Genomic DNA, 20,934 nt, shown 5'->3' with positions numbered 1-20,934 from the left:
TTCAGAATCTTTAGGGGGCTCTATCTATTCTGCCTGGGAAGTGCCCGATTTCTACAAGCCCTAGAGCACCTGGTGCAGCATACGTCTGGTAATGACCTGGAAGTATCTGTCCTGCATGACTGTAGTCTCTATTGCCCTGTCATCCAAATCCTTCACAAGTGAAGCTTCATGGGCCTTTTCAGTAGTGTTTCTTTCAGAGAGCTGCAAGTGTGTAGGTGTGAGTGCATGAGTGTATGAGTGTATGGATGTACACGACACACCTAGCAATAGGTGTGGAACATATTGAAGGAAGTTGGGGCATTAGTTGAAGGGGGTAAGAATCCACCTCAAGTAATAATCCAAACCTTGTCAGAGAGAACCACTAAAGTCACTAAATAAACCTAGGCTCAACCTTTAGGTTGATATGGCATGGAGTAAACAGGCTTAACTTAGAGGCAATGTATAAAGCATGTATGCAATATTAAAAAATAAATAAAGTTAAAATGCAAAACAATAAAAATCCCAAAACAAATTAGAAAAACAGAATAAAAATGAATAAACAAAATGACAAAAATTCTATAAAGAGATCCGGATTTATGCTTTTTTTAAAGCTTTCAGTAGAAATAGTGCCAAGAAGCACAAAGTGCCAATGATAGTCATTCTTCACACTGACTGTGATGTAGCTCGGACGAGATACACTAGTCATGGTCACCTGGTCAAAGATTTTACCTTCTGTCTTTAGTCCTTTAAGTCCCAATCCACCACAGGAGTACTAAAGCCCCCAGGACCTTATGGTAGGCACTCAGAGGCTCACAAAGTGTCAGACACCAAATAGCAGGGTCTAGTCCAGGCTTAGTTGTAACTGGTCAGCTGAGCAGTTGTGGGAAAAGGCCTCTTGTAGCTTGTTGTGTCCCTGTAGTTTTCACAAGTAGTCACCCTTGGAGTACACCTCTTTGTCGTAGGCACAAGAGAGAGCAGGTTCAGTCCTTCAGGGCTCGTCTCAGGTTGCAGACAGCGGATTTAGTCCTCTTCTGATCTTCCTCAGGTCTAAGAGTATTCTGGAGTGGGTGCCTGCAGGTGCCACATTTAAGCCTGGAATGAGCTAGGGGGTAGGACTGATCCCTAGGGACACCCTAACCAATGGGATAAAGGTTTCTGGTGCTAACTCCACCCACATTAGGAATTTTCAAGATGGCTGAAGACTTTGGTGACACTAAAATTGGACTCTGAGAGCTGGGTGGGTGTGTGTGGGGACTGTACTATGGCAATCTTAGTGTTGTCCCACATCTAACACCAATCTCCAGTTTGGCAATCTTTGTGTTGTCCCATATCTAACACCAATATCCAGTTTGGCAATCTTTGTGTTGTCCCATAGCTAACACCAATATCCAGTTTGAGGCATCTTCTGTACCCAGAGCAGCCTCAAAGACAGAAGTCTGATAGAACAAAGCTGAGTTTTAAGCACCAAGACATGGAATACACAAGACTTTTTCTAGCATTCTGACTTTGCCCTCTGATGTGCGCCCTGAATCTTTCATGTAAACCCAACAGACCTGAGAAACAGGCTTTGACACTGTAATGTCAAAAAGATGCCCACTGTGATTGAGGCCTGTTTGTCTGTCCCACGTGTCAGCTGCATTTGCCTGTGACAGGGAGGCCTCTTTGAAGTATGCTCCCAAGTGTTAAAAGTGTTCAGCGCCACAACGCCTCTGGGAAATCGAGTGCTTTACAAATTTAAAATCAAATCAAAAGAAACACCTTTCAAGCAGGACATGACATTCAAGCAGGATTTGACACTTTAATGTCAAAAAGGATCCTCCGAGGCCCACACTGTATATGCTGTCAGGTTCAGATGGCTCATCTCTGCCAATTCAGGGCAACCGAATGTTTGCTCCTGGGAGCAAGTTCACACCTCATTCCAGTCTACTAAAATGCTAATTACTGGCTGGAAGAAGTAGGAGAGCAAAATTAAGATTTAGCTTCCAGTGTCTTAGGCAAGGCAAAGGTAACTTTCTAAAAGGCACCTTTCTAAAACACGTATAACTAATTCGACTTCACAAGTGAATTGAGCTTATAATACACATTTAAAAAGTCCAAAAATTAGATTTGTAGCTATTTCCTACCTAGAGATAACATTTATTAAACTTAATATTGTATCCCAATGCTTTCCTATGGAACAGACAACTCTGCTGCAGTGAAAATAGAATAGGTTTTAGGATCTTTTCCCTCTAGGGACATGTTTAACATTAAACTTCTACATGTCCTACTTTTAAAAGCTATATACACACCCAGCCTTACAGGAAATTAGGCCTACTTACAGATGACATACTAATAGTTAAAAGGAACAAATAGGCCTTTCAAAAGGGGTTATTTTGACTGCACAGCCAGGTTACAGCGGTAGGCCTGGAAGCATGCTTTATAGTTCCACTGTAGTGGATGGCACAATGGGAGCTGCAGTTCACTAGTAACATATAATTTACAGGCCCTGGGTACACTTGGTACCATAAAACAGGGACTTATAGACAAATTAAATAAACAAATCAGGTGTATACCATGTGTACCATGCTAAAATGAGAAGCACAAGCATTTTACCACTGTTTCCAGTTCTACAGCCAGCAAAAATGGAGATCAGCAAAAAGGCAAACAACCTGGAGTGACTCAGAAATGGCACATTTCCAACACATTTCCACTGTAGTCACCACTTTAAACTGGAGTTTGTCATTCACAGGCAGCCTGGTCCCTGTCATCAGCAGATTCTTTGGTTCAATAGGCAACAATGGTGCCTTTCTTCTGTGTGTTAATTATCAGGAGACAATATTGCTCCCATGGTGGGAAAGTAACCTCAGAGTTGGGCTTTTTCATCAACAGACTGTTTCTTGAGGCTATAGGTTTGCTAGGTCAGTGTGGGCACATTCCTAATTGACAGTCTTATTGTCAAAGTGAGTATGGTGGCTGGCAGATGCAGGTTTGTCATTAGCAGATATTTTGGTCCATGGATAGTCACTGTATAAAAGTGGTTGGTGTTTCAGAATGAAAAATGTGTTTTATTTAGTTAGAATTATACTTTCTTATTGAGTTAATTTTGACAAAAAACTTTGTATTTAATAGCAAAATATGTGTGTTTTCATAAACTGAGATGCTGATGGTTGGGGAGAAAATTCTTGCATTTGCAACTATATATATTTATCTTAGATTTGACTCATAATTGCTGCAGACTCTAATCTGTTTGATTAGTGATACATATCTTCTCTCAGAAATTTCAAGGTCTTCAAACTGAAGCACTAGCGTTGCTACACAAGCCTACACGATTAATCTAGATTGACGATTGGGAAATTTCTGTATTTTTTTTCAAATTTTTCTACCCCTTCTATGGAGATTGTCAGTCTTAATATGATTGAGAATCTCCTTGGAAGGGACCGAACAAAAAACGTTAGATAGATGCAAAGAAAACAAGAATTGGCAAAGCCATACAACATGGGCTTGCTATAGGTCAAATTCTGCCACAATGCAATCCTAGTCCTCCGTCCCACCAACAGACAAACTCTCAATGACAACTGTGTGGGGTGAAAATTGATGTTAATCTACTTATCCACTGTTCTTAACCCCATGATATAGATATAATACCAAGTCAGGAGTAATGTGTATGAGCAGCATGTGTATGAGTAACCTTGCACAGCCTGTGTGCCTGTCCTTTTTCACCATATGTTATATTTGTTGCTGCATCTAGTTGGCTACGGTCTTCCATATTTCTACCATGGTGTTCACACTCTGCTCTTTTGCCTCCTACTGCTGTTTTGTTATATTTATATATTGATTTATTTGAATTGCACCAGTGAGGATTAAAGTCTATTTTGTTTTTATTTAGTTATAGTTCTTATGAAGCATGCAGACACCCCAAGACATCCTGGGGCTAAAGTAACTAAAGATACATCCATCAAATGGCACTTCCTAGAGTTCAGCAAGCAGGTCTTAACTTTCTTCCTAAAGTATAAATAGAGAGCCATCTAAGTTCCAGAGAGAGAGTATTACTGGTCGTACCACCTTGAAAAGAGAAGCCCCTGCCACACTGATGTACGTTTTTGAGCTTAGGAACTTTTAAAAGTAAGGCACCAAAGAAATGCAGGCTCCTTAGCAGCAGGTGCCAGGCAAACAATTCTTTAGTAAAGAGAGATCCCATGTCATGAAGAGAAGTGAAACAAATGCATACACTTTTCAAAGGCTATGCTTGTGCACAGGAAGCTAGTGCAAGGCCTGGTGGAGGCGTGATAAGCCAGCTTGAGAAGAAGGGGGTTCAGCTGCATCCTCCACCGGCTGATGCTGAGGAATGGTGCAGGGTAATCCAAGGTACAATGGATTCGAATAATTGATCTGAGCAGCCACAACTGCTTGAAGAATAAGATAGTGGGTGTTAGCCAGAAGGAAAGGCAAGATTTTTCTTAGAACTTCAGGATGAAAAAAACAGGAGACAGATACCTTGGCCACTCCCACTTTAAAGGATAATTTGTTGTTGAAGACCACACCAAAATATCTGACTGCCTTAGTAGTAGGAAGTCAGGGCCAGATGTAGGAAGATTCCAAATTGCGACTTGCAATTTGCGAGTCCCAGCGACTCGCAAATTGCAACTCGGAATTTGGAATGCAGAAAGGTGTCTCAGACACCTTCTGCGAGTCGCTATGGGGTCGCAAAGACCCACCTCATTGATATTAATGAGGTGGGTCGCAATTTGCGACCCCATAGCGAGTCAGGGCACTCACGGGGATGGTGGCCTGCTGGAGACAGCAGACCACCATGTCCGTGACTGCTTTTAAATAAAGCAGTCTTTTTTTTTCAAAGGGTAGCCCGTTTTCCTTAAAGGAAAACGATCTGCACTTTGAAAAAAAAACGAAACCTTTTGTTTCGGTATTTTTCAGGGCAGGTAGTGGTCCCTTGGACCACTGTCTGCTCTGAAAAATTATTTTTGTTTCCAGACACAAAGGGGAAGGGGTCCCATGGGGACCCCTTCCCGTTTGCGCCTGGGTTACCATCCACTTCAAGTGGATGGTAACTGCGCTTTCAATTGCGACCACCATTGCGAGTGGCGAATAGGAAGGGAACACCCCTTTCTATTTGCGAGTCGGAAATGCATTTTGCGAGTCGGAGCCGACTCGCAAAATGCATTTCTACATAGCAAAGTGGCTTTTGCAACTCGCAAACGGCGTTTTTGGCCATTTGCGAGTTGCAAAACCCTTGCTACATCTGGCCCACAGTGACTAACAGTGTCAAGCCATCTGTCTGAAGACCACATCGATGAAGACCACCCAGTACGATATTCTCAGTTTTGCCCCAGGGTAGTTTAAGGCAATGTTTAGAAATCTAGTCAGCTACAGACCTCAGTCCTAACAGAAACCTTCTATGGGCCACACTGGAACTCCCAAACCTTCTGAGAATCAGATATATGTCAGCAGCTCAGCACATACATGAGCGGTGGAACAACCTAGTAAGGCCCACAATTGAGGCCACATCCAGATTAAATAGGGCTGGGGTCAGTGAAGAACCCTGTGAAACTCCATGAAATGCTTTAACAGTTGATGACCTGAAAGTTGGGAAAGGGGAGATCAATCCACTGTCTTGATCCATATGTAAAAAAAAGCCTGTTGGTAAGAGTGCATGGTAGTGCACATACTGTCAGATGTATTTAGAGACCAGGTATTAAGGTTTCCATGTGCTTTGTATATCACGCAACGGACTTTACATTGGATTGTGGCAGGGAGAAAGAGCCAATGTAGGTTTTTAATGTAGGAAAAAATGTGCTCAAACTTTGTTTGGTTCTTGATTAATCTAGTTGCTGCATGAAAATCTGATTTAACCGGTGTAAACAGAGAATCTGTCACGTCGCGGCCGGCGGGGTCGGGCCGCCGCAGCGCGGCATTCTTTACATACCGCGGCCTGTGTGCGAGCCGCAGGAGAAGCCGCGGCTTGCGTACAAGCCGCGGGAAACACCATAAGCCTGGTCAGGGGTCGCAGCACTCGACGCGCCCCCTTCTTTCAGTTCTGCCGCAAAGGCAGACGCGGCAGGGCTTGAGACCCCGAGTGGGTTTCAGGCCTGACTGCGCATAGCGCATTTAGTGCGCTTTACATTTCAGTATACATTATATAAACATCTGCTCACCACTTACCAATGTCTACAGGCAAAAGCCGAATACTTGCACATGGTGGTGTTTTTATGCCTGCCTTTTCCCTTTCCCAGCATGCTGCCCACTTCCTCTCTTCCCAGCATGCATTGTTTCTCTTTGTTTGGACGCATGTACTTTATTCACTATTATACTCTTTCCCCAATCCAAGATGGTGGTGTTTCTACTTCCTGTCTAGAGGTATATAAGGGGAATTCAGCGGCTTGTTCATTGCGTTGCAACACTCCTTTGGTGGTAGTCACGCTCCGGCTGGTTTCCTCTTGTGGATCCAGTATTTCCTGACCTATCTTCGTCTCCAGTCTTCCTGTACCCTCGGATCTTCAGCTCTAACGCCTAGGTGTCCTCCTTCTGTTTCAGGGAGTTCCTGTTGGAGGTTTTTTACCCTATTGGGTTATTGGGTTTTTTCCTCTGGGACTCCTTCTGGAGGGCACGGACTGTAGTGGCTTGCTATTGTCAAACAGCACCGTGGCTACCGGAAGGGGTCGCCCCTACCTCGGCCAGAGCAGAACCTGCCGGAACCGGGGTTGTTCCCCAACCCTCATCAACTTCGACGGTAAGCCCATTGAAAACCGTGACAGATTGCAAGGCCCAAAGATCCAGTTGCAGTCCGGAACCATGGATAATCCAGTGGCAAATACGGAACCCACGAGCCAGACCCTGCTCCTGACGATACAACAACAGGCTCAAGAACTCCAACAGCTACGTACTGAAAATACCGTCTATCGACAAGCCTTTTTATCCAGGACCACTGATGTACCCTCAGTAGCTGCCACTACACCTCGTTTCTCCGGGGATCCTAACAAATTAAAAGAATTCCTGGATGCCTTGATGGTTTATTTTGCCTTTCGCCCCTCGCAATTTGTACAAGACAAGACCAAGGTGGGGTATTTGATTAGTGCCTTATCGGGGCCAGCATTGGCTTGGGCCACTCCTTTAGTGACAAGAAATGATCCTTGCCTGTCTAATTATTCCACCTTTGTCACTACTTTTAAACAGATGTTTGAGCGCCCTGGACTCGAGGCTTCAGCAGAAGAAGCTCTTTGCGAAATCCAACAAGGGAATCAATACAATTATTGTACAATTACAATACATCACCCGTTTCAGACAATTAGCAGCAGAAACATCCTGGGTGGAACGTACCTTGGTGACACTGTTCCGCAGAGGTCTCAGAGAGGACATTAAGGACGAACTGGTGTACTCTGCTAGAATAGAGAACCTTAAAGGATTGATGGATCAGACTCTGACGATAGAATATCGGTTGAACGAACGAAGAATGGAGAAAAAGAAGAGTCGTTTGCCATCTCACTCAGTGACGTCTCACACCTTCTCTCATTGTACCAAGAAAGTCCGTCCTGAACCTAAGGGGACTACCGAGGAAGAGCCAATGCAAATTGATACGGCTCGAGGACCTTTATCAGCTAGTGAAAGAGAACATAGACGAAGGAAGGGGCTTTGTCTATATTGTGGTGCAGCTGGTCACCTAATTCGCACCTGCCCCATTCGTCCAACCAAGCCTTTGGGAAACGCCAACTCCAGTCCTCAGTGAGAAGGGTGAGGACGGGATATTGTGAAATACCTTCCATTTGTTCTTCCAGGGAGGAAGGAACTGCTCTTTTTCTATTACCAGTTATCCTTCATTTAACTGATGGTCGGGAAGAAAGAACCTTGGCTTTATTGGACTGCGGAGCCAGTGGCATCTATTTAGATGAAACCTGGGCCAAAGAACGACAGATAGCACAAATACCTAAGGAAGTACCAGAACAAGTACACACAGTGGATGGATCACTCTTGGCCTCAGGACCCGTACAATATACCACCCCTACTTTCTGTCTACAGTTTGGGAAACACCAAGAAAATCTTTTGTTTGATTTAATTTCATCACACACCACGTCATGATCCTGGGAATTCCATGGCTCACATGGCACAACCCTTACATCAACTGGGAAACAAGAACTATTTCTTTATCCTCTCACTTTTGCCAACACCACTGCTATCTCGCAGGGGATTATTGGTCCCCAAAAGGTCTCTTAGCGGCACCCCCTAAGGTAGGATGCTCTATTAACGTCCTACAGGGAGTTCCCAGGCATTATCAGGAATATGCCGATGTATTCCAGAAGCCAGAAAAACCTGAACTGCCACCCCATAGAGAATACGATTGCGCCATTCCTTTAGAACCAGATACAGTGGTTCCTTTCGGGCGAATGTACTCTCTCACAGAACCCGAGAAGCAGATTCTTAAAGAATACTTTGATGTGAACCTACAGAGCGGGTTGATTGCTCCCTCTTCTTCACCTGCAGGGGCTCCTCTCTTCTTTGTGCCTAAGAAGACTTAAGATTTGCGTCCCTGTATTGATTTCAGAGGATTAAACAAGATCACTATTAAAGATCGGTACCCGTTACCCCTCCTTAAGGACATCCTAGAAGCAGTCAGAGGGGCAAAGAGATTCACCAAGCTGGATCTCAGAGGAGCCTACCATCTTCTAAGAATTAAAAAGGGTGATGAATGGAAGACTGCTTTTAGAACACCCTTTGGTCACTACGAATATCGAGTAATGCCATTCGGACTCACCAATGCCCCTTCCATTTTTCAAAGGTTCATGGATTCTATCTTTTCTGATCTTTTGCAACAAACAGTGGTGGTGTATCTCGACGACATTTTAATCTTTTCTGTTCATCCAGAGGAACACTCTAAGCATGTTCGCCAAGTTTTAGAGCGACTCCGACAACACCATTTATTCTGCAAACCTGAAAAGTGCGAGTTTGATCAGACGGAAGTAAAATACTTGGGATATTGCATTAACCAAACTGGAGTCGCCATGGATTCAGACAAGGTGCAAGCTATATTGAATTGGCCATCTCCTTCTTCCATCAAGGAGACTCAGTGTTTTTTGGGATTAGCCAATTTCTATCGACAATTCATTGCAAACTTTGCCCAGAGAACCAGCTACATTACTCAAACCCTTAAAAAAGATCATCTAAAGAAGGGCTTTTGTTGGACACAAGACGCAGAGTTAGCCTTTCAGGATTTAAAGAAAGCCTTTATTCAAGCCCCTATTCTACGACACCCAGACACCAGCAAACAATTCATTGTTGTCGCATTCGCTTCAGAAAGAGCCATTGGGGCTGCCTTTCTGCAAAAACAAGACGATGATGATTTAGAACACCCTGTATTCTGCCTGTCACACATTTTATCCGATTCAGAGCGGAACTATTCCGTGTTAGAACGTGAATTACTCGCCTTAAAGACCGCATGCACAGAATGGAGACACTTTCTGATGGGCTCAAAAGAACCTTTTGAAGCCCGGACAGACCACAGAAATCTACAGTGCTTAAGAAACTTTCAGTGTCAGAATAGCCTGCAGGCTCGATGGGCTTTCTTTTTCAGCCAATATGACTTCTATATCACTTACATCCCTGGTTCTCAGAACATCCTGGCGGATGCCTTGTCCCGACGTTACCCTGAGTGCAGCGATTCTACTGTACAGAACCTATTTGACAATAACAAGATCATTGGGGTAGTACAGACTTTTTTAGACCAAGTCAAGTCCAAACATGCCCGTCTAGAAGAGACAGAGCTGAATAAGTTGCGTCCGCAACTGCATATAGATCAAGGCTATTATTATCATGATAAGGCCCTGTTCTTACCCACTAAAATAGTACAGACTGAAGCCTTACGTATGTGCCATGATTCCCCCATCGCAGGTTATCGAGGAATGAAAGCTACCCAAGAACTTCTGCTTCGCTCCTTCTGGTGGCCAACTCTCAAGACAGATACTGAGGAATATGTATCATCTTGTCCTATATGTGCTCAAGCCAAGACACCCCGTACTAAACCAGTAGGATTACTTCGCCCACTACCAGTTCCCCCAGGTCCATGGCACACTATCTCCACAGATTTCATGTGCGCATTACCCTCTTCAATGGGAAATCACGTAATAATGGTAACCGTGGACTCCTTCACCAAGATGGCTCACTTCACGGCCTTAAGAAAGTTACCAATGGCAAAAGAATTAGGTCAAATCTTTACACAAGAAATCTTTCGGCTTCATGGATTACCTCGGGTCATTATATCGGATAGGGGTCCTCAATATATCTCCCGATTCTGGAACCAATTCTGTAAGACATTGGGAATCAAAGTGGCCTTATCATCTGGGCTCCATCCTCAAACCAACAGACAGATGGAACGACTCAATCAAGGTCTCGAACAATATTTACGTAGATTCTGCAATGCTACGCAGAGTAATTGGGTTACCTATTTACCGCTTGCAGAATTCTCCTATAACAACTCCATACACAGCGCCTCGAAGGTCTCTCCCTTCTATGGCTCCTACGGTTTCCATCCCAAGGCCTTTCCAACTCCCCTGAGAGATAATTCCAATCTTCCTGCCATTTCCTCCTATGTTCGACAGCTACGGGGTGTCCAACGTGTTATCCATTCCAACCTTCTGGCCACTAAGTCCCGCATGAAAAGGATAGCAGATAGGAGACGCTGTGCGGCTCCTCAATATCAGGTCCATGATAAAGTCTGGCTCTCCTCTAGATTCCTACCTCTCCGACTCACTCAGAACAAATTCAAACCCCGCTTTTATGGTCCCTTCCTAATTCTCAAAAAGATTAACCCAATGTCTGTGCGTCTTCGCCTGCCCCGGACGTGGAAAATTCACCCTGCATTCCATGTCTCTCAACTTAAACCTTACCTTCCTGATCCTTTTCACAGACAATTTTCTTGTCCCCCTCCTCTGTTGGTTGATAATGTGCCCGAGTACGAGGTCCAGGAAATCTGTGACTCTCGGTTTTTCCATGGGCGCCTCCAATATCTTATTAATTGGAAAGGTTACCCTATGAGTGAGTGTTCCTGGGAGGATGCCCCTTCAGTTTATGCCCCTCTTTTGGTCCGTTGCTTTTTTCGACTCTTCCCTCACAAACCTGGGGCCTCGGGGGGGACATACTGTCACGTCGCGGCCGCCGCGGCCCCTGCGGCGGCCGTGGCCGCGGGCTCGGGCCGCCGCAGCGCGGCATTCTTTACATACCGTGGCCTGTGTGCGAGCCGCGGGAGAAGCCGCGGCTTGCGCACAAGCCGCGGGAAACACCATGAGCCTGGTCAGGGGTCGCGGCACTCGCCGCGCCCCCTTCTTTCAGTTCTGCTGCAAAGGCAGACGCGGCAGGGCTTGAGACCCCGAGTGGGTTTCAGGCCTGACCGCGCATAGCGCATTTAGTGCGCTTTACATTTCAGTCTACATTAAATAAACATCTGCTCACCACTTACCAATGTCTACAGGCAAAAGCCGAATACTTGCACATGGTGGTGTTTTTATGCCTGCCTTTTCCCTTTCCCAGCATGTTGCCCACTTCCTCTCTTCCCAGCATGCATTGTTTCTCTTTGTTTGGACGCATGTACTTTATTCACTATTATACTCTTTTCCCCAATCCAAGATGGTGGTGTTTCTACTTCCTGTTTCCTACTTCCTGTCTAGAGGTATATAAGGGGAATTCAGCTGCTTGTTCATTGCGTTGCAACACTCCTTTGGTGGTAGTCACGCTCCGGCTGGTTTCCTCTTGTGGATCCAGTATTTCCTGACCTATCTTCGTCTCCAGTCTTCCTGTACCCTCGGATCTTCAGCTCTAACGCCTTGGTGTCCTCCTTCTGTTTCAGGGAGTTCCTGTTGGAGGTTTTTTACCCTATTGGGGTTTTTCCTCTGGGACTCCTTCTGGAGGGCACGGACTGTAGTGGCTTGCTATTGTCAAACAGCACGGTGGCTACCGGAAGGGGTCGCCCCTACCTCGGCCAGAGCAGAACCTGCCGGAACCCGGGTCATTCCCCAACCCTCATCAACTTCGATGGTAAGCCCATTGAAAACCGTGACAGAATCAGGGACCAGACATTCATACCAGGGAGGGATAATTTTGCACAGTCTGAAAGCTGGCCGAAGCTATTGGTGCCTCTTACCTGATTTGATCCTTGAGAGATAGCAAAGAATCAATGAAAGAGCCCAGAGATTTGGTGAAAGATAGAAGATTGAAGACATCAGCTAAATCTATTCCATTCATATTGAAGGGGCTCAGTGGTTAATCTGTTTATAATAAGGACAAACTCAGTTTAGTTGTATTTAGTTTGAGATTTGTGGTGCCATCCCAGTTTGCATGAGGTTTAGCCAGAATCTGAGTTTAAGGATGTCTTTCACTGGTGATACTTTATTTTAGAACACTGGATTGTTGAGAGATCCTGTTGTAATTATTCAATAAACAACAACTTAGTTATAAGAACTTTATTCCTCGAACTCCTCAAGTCACCAACAGCCTTTGACTCTCACCAACATTCTAAGGTTAGCTCCCAGCCAGTCCATTTGTTCTTGCATTCCAAGGGGACCGGAGCATACCAATGTTAACTATATATAGTATTTCATTTACATTATAAAATATTTACTACTACTAAATATGATAATAGTATATAATAACATAAATATAATTAAAGATTAATGTCCATGTATAAACAGTCTTAATTAGATCATTTGAGGAGATGAATCAGGTTGAGCCCTACTTACAACATATTTCCCTTCCTTTATGAGCAAAAAATAAAGTCTTTGTGCCATGCAGGGCTCCTTCTGATTCTTACATTACGTTCCTTACAGTTTGCTGAATTCCCAATTTCATTCTTGACTGTTGAATTGTCTTTGCAATCACTCTTCTTCTCTTGCTGATGTACGATACAGTCCATGCTCCAGTACCTACCATCTTCTAATCTGACAACATTCTTATATATTTCTTTAATCCTGAGTGGTTCAGAGAATTTACTGCTCTCATGTAGTATGCGATCTGGAAGTCTAACCTTCACCAATTGTCCTACCTGCCATGACCTGTCCTTGGTACCAACTTTGTCATTAAACCAATTCCTGTACCTTTCTTGTTTGCATCTCACACATTCAGCAGACTCTTCTCTTTGCACATACACTTGCTCTCCCCCTTTCAACCAGTTGGGATTGAGTTTGGTACCAGGATGTCTACCCTTCAAGGACTGAAAAGGAGAAATACCAGTAGCTACATTCGGTGTGGTGTGATAAGACCACAACATCTGTCTTAACTGTTCCTCACATGACGCGTTTGACATTTTCGCCCTCTGAATGCATTCTTTAAACATTCTATTCATTCGTTCGACCAAACCGTTTGCCTTAGGATTGTATAAGGCAGTCCTGAAGTGATGGATGCCCCAAGTTTTTAGGAATTCTCTCATAGCATCGGAAGTGAACTGTACCCCGTTGTCCGTTACTAATGTACTGGGTACTCCCTCTCTCATGAAGGTTTCAATTAGGAAATTAGTAACATCTGTCGTTGTTACTTGGTTTACTATTTTAAACATCGTCCAATGTGACTGATAATCGATTAAAACAAGAATGTAACGGCCTTTGCTACTCAGGTCATTTATTGGACCCAAAATGTCCAGCCCTAGTTTGTCCCATGATCTTATTGGAACACACATAGGTGACAACGAGGCCTTCCTTGTTATATTGATCTTATCACTCATAGCACACACTGTACATTCTCTAACCAAGTTTTCCACTAAACCATCCATCTTGGGGAACCAGTACGTAGCTCGCAATTTGTTTTTCGTCATACTTCTCCCCAGATGACCTTCATGCACTAACTCAATTAATTTACCCCATAGCTTGCCGGGGGGTACGACCCTTTCTCCTCTCATGACTAATTCATCACAAATATAAAGCTCTAATCTGACATCCCAATACCCTTTTAGATCCTCCTCCACATCTCTCAAATTGTTAGGCCACCCGTTGATAATTTTTTCTTTCAATAAGTTTAGTACACCATCCCTCTTAGTCTCACTCACCCATTCCTCCTTACCGAGACTTGTTAGTTCCGCTTTTAGTACAGGTTCCTGTGTTAGTACTTCCTTCATACACTCTTGCTTATCCATTCCTTCCATTTCACGTTTCATGGATCTCGATAGGTAGTCAGCAATGGCATTTTTGCTACCAGTAACATACAATACGTTAAAATTATAATTCTCAAGATCCATCATCCACTTGGCTATTCCAGGAGTAGCCCTTTCTCTACCTTGAGTGGTAAATACACTGACTAAAGGTTTATGATCAGATTTGATTGTGAATGGTAAGCCCCCAAGAAGAATTTGAAATGATTCACTGCCCAATAGCAAGCTAGAGTTTCTCTTTCAATAGTTGAGTATCTACCCTCTGCTTCATTTAAAGCTCTGGAAGCGAATGCTATAATCCTCTCTTGACCATCAATTCTTTGAGACAATGTTGCTCCCAACTCTTGACAACTGGCATCTGTAGTCACCCAAGTTTTTAACTTGGAGTCAAATTTCCCTGAATGAGGAGATTGAACTATTGCTTCTTTGATTTTGTCAAATGCCTGTTGGCATTCTATATTCCAATTAAATGGTACATCCTTCTTCAGAAGTTCCCTCATGGGAACAGTGACCATAGCAAAGTTCTGCACGAATTTTGCCATGTATTCGGCTAGGCCCAAGAAAGACTTGAGTTCTTGTTTATTTACAGGGGGTAGGGCTTCTTTTACTGCTTTTATTAGGTCATATTTAGGTTGGATCCCTTCTTTCGTAATTCTATGCCCCAGGTATTCTACCAACTCCACTCCGAAACCGCATTTTTCTTTCTTGATTGTCATACCAGCCTGACTCAACACCCTGAAAACTCTTCTCAGGGTATTATCATGTTCTTCTACAGTATTACTATAGATTAACATGTCGTCCTGAAAGCATAGGACACGGTCAATTCCTTTCAAGATACTTTGCATAATGCGTTGAAACACAGCGGCTGCGGACGCTAGTCCAAATGGCATTCGGCAGTATCTGAAAGCACCAAATGGCGTTATAAAGGAGGTAAGTGATTGTGAAGAAGGATGTAACTCAACTTGATGGTATGCTGAGGAAAGGTCAATAACGCTAAAAACTTGAGCTGGACCCATGGTACTTAACATCTCATTAATTCTTGGTAGGGGAAACCTTTCTACCCAAATACAAGCATTTAAATCTCTTAAGTCAACGCATATACGTATGCCTTTAGCTCCTAGCTACTACAATGGGGGCTAGCCATAAGGAGTTCTCAATTGGTTCAATGACTCCCAACTGTTCCAATCTGCTTAACTCTTGCTTCAATGGTTCTTGCATGAGTAAAGGAATAGGTCTTACTTTGTGAGAAACCGGCACTGCTTCATCCTTAAGAATGATTTTGTGTTGATAGTCAATCAACTGGCCTAATTTATTATTAAAAATTTCAGGGAACTCCCTACATAGAGCATTATCTTCGCTTGAATTATCTATCATGAGTACAGGTTCTTCTAAATTAGGGTCCAACCATATGCCCAACTCTTTTTGATGCTTCCAACCTAGAAGATTTGATCCTTTATTAGTAAAGTAAACTTTACCAATAGTCTGTTTTTTTTTTAATGTAATTTGCATATTTAACATTTTCTTCAGAGGTATCGGGTCATTATTGTATCCACCCGGGGATATATCGGCTGGTAACAACCTGTAACCTCTTTCCTTGAAACACTTTTCATAGGTGCTATAATCTATGAATGTAAACGGTGAACATGAATCAGCTAACACCCTTACTCTCTCACCGTCTAATATGATGTCACACGAAGGGTATGTCTTGTTTGTACTTTTTGTTTCATTGCAGCCTTTTACTTGTAATACAAATTTATCCCGATACTCCAGATTGTCATCTACTTTGTGTACAACTTTCTTTCCCCCAAACTCGCTTTTATCATTTTTGCACACTCTTGCATAATGTCCCCTGGCCCCACATTTCCTGCATACAATTTCTAGCAGGGCCCTCAGGGTTATTTGCAAAATGTCTGCTATTGCCACACCTATAGCATCTACTTCTTGTGTTGTCAGAGTTATTTCTCTTATGTAACGGTTCCTGATTTTTACTTCCTTCCTCAAATTTTACTTCTTTTAACTCTTGTTTGGTACTAATTTTAACCTCTTTTACCTCATCAGTAATGGTAGTATTTTTCATTAATCGCATGCATTCTACCATATGTTCTATTCCTTTGGCTACTTCAATTGCTTCCTTTAAAGCAGGGTTCAGAATTAATAATTTCTCCTGGACTTTGTTGTTATTAGTGCATCTGACTAACTGGTCTCTGATCAATGAATCTTCGAGATATCCAAAATCACAGGTAGCAGCAAGTCCTTTCAAACATGCTACGTAATTTGACACTTTTTCCTCCTTACCTTGTGCCCTAGAAAAAAATGTATGCCTCTCCAGAACCATATACATTTTTTGTCCAAAATGTCCTTCTAATTTCTTAACTGTGTTTTTGTATACATCAAGTTCTTCCCCATCCTCTTCTTCTTCCTCTGGGTCTGCTAAATTTTTGTAAACTTTCCGCCCATGTATCCCCAGATTATGCAACAGGAAATGCTGCTTCCTTGTTGATGAACATTTTTCCCCACCAATAGCTATCAGGTAGGATTCAAATAACATGATCCAATCCTTCCACAGCAAGTTTGGTTCCCCAACTTCATCCAGGAACGGGGGCGGTTGAGACATGCTAGCAACAGTCATTTTGTATTGGACAAAATCCCCTTACAGAATAATATTTAGAGTTGAAATTTGTTACTAGCACACAATGCTCCTAAATTTGTTAAACAGATATTCTTTGAGAAGCTTCCATACCATAATGCAACTGTCCTTTACACGTACAAATATAAAATTTTATGGCCGTCACTTATTCAACTATACTTATGTATTTTCCTTAGAATATTGTTCACAAAATATGCTTACAATAAAGACAGGCTTCCTGTATATTCTCACACAATGTTCCTTACTGTAACCAGGATTACTTTCCGATGTCCGTTTTGAGAATATACATTCAGTCTGGGTTGGCTTCTCTCGTCATCTCCCATCAACTGTACCATCAAGCGGTAGCGTGAAAATATGCCTCCTACTGCAGAGAATATTTATGTATTGCCTCCGCCCCTTTGGCGCCGCGTAGTCACACCACTTCATAGACTAGACCGTCTCTAACAATACCTCCTGTCAGTTTACTTGCTGCGCTACCTTCGTCTCGTAGTCAAAACTTGTGGTTTCCGCGATTCCTGCTGGCGCTCCGTAGCGATCGGTCGCCTCCTACTCCACAGCCTCGTCACGTACAGGCTGCTTTCACCTCACAACGTCTTCTGCAATCTCAGCCACTCCCGCCAGCACTCCTTTGTGATCGGTCGCTTTCCGATCCCAAAACACGAGGTCTTCCACACGATACAAGACTCGACTCACCAAGTAACTTCCTGGTAAGAGCAGTTCCAAAATCCGTCTTCTGTCTGTGTTGAGTGGATAAGGTTCAATTACCTCACCACCGTCCTGTTCAACCGTGCTTGTGTCGCACACTGGACACTACAACAGGAATCACCACAATAAGGAGATCTTACACTTGTGACTTCTTTTCTTCACAGCGATCACCTTGATAAGGTAAAGGTCGATGACAGCACTGACATCAGGGGTGAGGAGTTCAGCTGTCCCCTGCACAGCATCCCACCCTCGTCGCCAAATTAAGTTGTTGTAATTATTCAATAAACAACAACTTAGTTGTAAAAACTTTATTCCTCGAACTCCTCAAGTCACCAACAGCCTTTGACTCTCACCAACATTCTAAGGTTAGCTCCCAGCCAGTCCATTTGTTCTTACATTCCAAGGGGACCGGAGCATACCAATGTTAACTATATACAGTATTTCATTTACATTATAAAATATTTACTACTACTAAATATGATAATAGTATATAATAACATAAATATAATTAAAGATTAATGTCCATGTATAAACAGTCTTAATTAGATCATTTGAGGAGATGAATCAGGTTTAGCCCTACTTACAACAGCTCCATTAAGGACAATGGAGTAGCTCCGGGCTTATAATGGCTGGTATATGCCTGGACCTCCAACATTCCAATGTTTGTCTTCATGTTTCTCCCTTTTTAATTTACAACATTCTACCCTTAGAGGGTGGAATGTTGTAATAGCCTTATAGCTCTTATACTTTGGGCTATACCTGTTGTTAAATGCCCTCATCCTTGTCATCGAGTTCAAGGCTTTAACAACCGGTAAAGCCCTCTGTAGCTGGCTATATTTCAAGCAAGGGAAGGCTCTGGGCAAAAGTTTAAGTTTTTAATAGATTTCACTAGCTTTCAAGGATGATGATTAGAAACTGAAAAGCTATGTGTATTTGGCCACTGACTCCATCTTTACCACTGACTCCATTTTGTGCTTAGCTTCGAATGCTGTCACAGCAGCGGCACAGGGTTTTTCCACACCAAGCTTGTTTTCCACAAACATTTGCTCTTTTCTCACCAGCACAGGGTTACACTGTGTTGGAACACAACATGGGGGATGTGAAAGGTAGACGCAATAAGAGAGTCTCAGCCTGGGAATGTTTTCATCAAGGAAAAGTACAGCTCTGTCTCTGGATTGCGCATTGGAGCAGGGCCCGTTCCTTTGCATGTTTTCGCCGCAGACCGAGTACACCCAGCACTTGAATTTCATAACCGAAGGGAAGGTGATTACTAGAATCTTACTCTTGAGTTAGATTAAGGTATATAAGGTGGGGAAACTTGGCACTGAGAAAGGAGCTCGCCTGAAAGTGGACGCACTGTTCAGAGAGAAAATTTCATGTTGGAAAGACCTCCTGCTTCAGCCGTTCAATGTTCCTCGGCTTGATGCTGAAGGATTCAACCCCCATGGTGATCCATTTGAATTCTTAATTATTTAGTTTGACTATTTATATATTTTCACTGCATATATTCACTGTTGATGTACTGCACATTTTCTGCCTATTGTCGTTTGGCTGCTGTGAGTATTTTGGCATCTACACGTTTAACTGCATTCAAGTTAAATGCTTATGTTCATATTTTCGTGTGCTTTGATTTGATATCTGGGAAGTGCCTTAATAAATTAATTACTCAGACTAAGAGTGCTGCATTATTTGGCATTGTTTCCTCTTAGTTTAAAGTAGAGCAACACAGAAACCTGTGAGAAGGGAGGTGTTAATGAGATCCAAGATAGGTTTATGTGACCCAGGAGAGAATGATTTAATGAGAGATGGTGTAATTAGATTATCAATACAGGGTTGTTTGAGGCATTATAGGTCAGTAATCAAGGAGTGTGTTGTTAACAGTCTGAAGGAGTGCCAAGGCCAGGTATGTGGGAGGTATTTGGCGCTGTGCATATGTGGGAGTTGGTATGGTCGTCATTTGTCCTGCACCCTGACAGTGAGTGTTGGGAAGTCCCAGTAGTGACATCATATTAATAAATAGCTGGGTGGCAATGACTCTGGGTATCAATAAAACAGGGGCATCCAGTGTCTGTGTGCTTAAATGCAGTGCAGCTGCTTAGCAAACCCAAGAACACAACAAATTGTCCACAAAGACGGGCAGAGAGCAGCCACAGGCTGCACCTCACAATTGTAGATGCAGCACCTGTGCTAGGCGGCTGCACACATTGGTGGCACACACTACGTCTGGGCTGGAGTAGGCCTGCAAGTGAGTTACACCACTTGAGGGCATAAATTGATGCACCATATTCCAGGTGTGGTGCAGATCCCCACCCAATTGTGAAGTGATGTACCAACACAAACTGCCTGTAAGTGCCATAGAAGCCTGCAGAGAGGCCTGGAACACTGTAAGCAATGCCAAGCAACACAAGGCCATCAGCACCATGCCCAAGTGCAAGAAGCCGTCAGTTTCTGAAGTAATTCTGGATGGAGAAACTTGATATGTACTTTGAGGGGTGGAAAGTGGGAGAAAGCACGCCAGGCTGCTACACATTGCAGATGAGGAAATTTGTAAACTTTTCTTGAACCTACCAGATGCAGGCCCACCCCATACATTTACTACCATGGTCACCGTACTCAATAACCACTTTGAACCCATGAGAAGCTCAGACTATGAACAATTTTTGGTGTTGAAAGCTAAGTAAGGCCTGATGAGTCTATTGATGCTTTCTTCACTCACCTCAAGGATCTGGCAATTACATGTACACTGCACAACAAGCCTGACAAGATCAGGGCGCAGCTAATTTAAGTGAGCGTGTCAGCCAAACTCTGCAGAACAAATTGTGCAGCAACCTGTAAAAAAAGCAGTAAGACTTCCTAACTCTAGACTGATCTACAAAGCTCTAAAAAATGCATGCCTCTTACATGGAAGCAGTGCTGCAACGGCCGATAACTAGTGAATTGGTTAACAAGATCACGGAAGCTGCACCATTGACCAAGAAGAGAGGCAAATTCCAGCCATCGTGACAATGTGGATACTGTGGAGGACCCTTCGCACATCAGGATGAATGCCCTGTCTGGAGAGGGGAATTGTGCAGACTGTAGCCAAACAAATAATTTCACAAAGGCGCCCAGATTGTAGAGACAAGCTACAGCCCCAAGAAAGGCAGGGGTCAACATCATTGCTCCCTCAATCAATGACCTAGAGAGAGGGAATATGGACAGTGACAATGAAGACGAAGTTGCAGTACCTATGTTATGTGACATCAATCACGTCTCAGCAATGTGAGATCACTTCCAAAGTGCCAAGTACAAGTAAGGTGACAGCTCATGATGGCTATCATTGACACAGGAGCTTCCATTAATATCATGGTTCAAGAGGTGTATGAATCCTCCCACAAAAAGCACTGCTAAGGCCACAAATACTAGAGTATGGGCGAGATGTATGTAGTTTTGGCTTTGGGATTTCCTAATAGCTAATCTTAAGGATTTGTTATTATGAAATCACAAACTG

Source organism: Pleurodeles waltl, chromosome 11, assembly GCF_031143425.1.
Source record: "Pleurodeles waltl isolate 20211129_DDA chromosome 11, aPleWal1.hap1.20221129, whole genome shotgun sequence".
NCBI lineage: Eukaryota > Metazoa > Chordata > Amphibia > Caudata > Salamandridae > Pleurodeles > Pleurodeles waltl.
Note: the sequence above shows the minus strand (reverse complement) of the source record.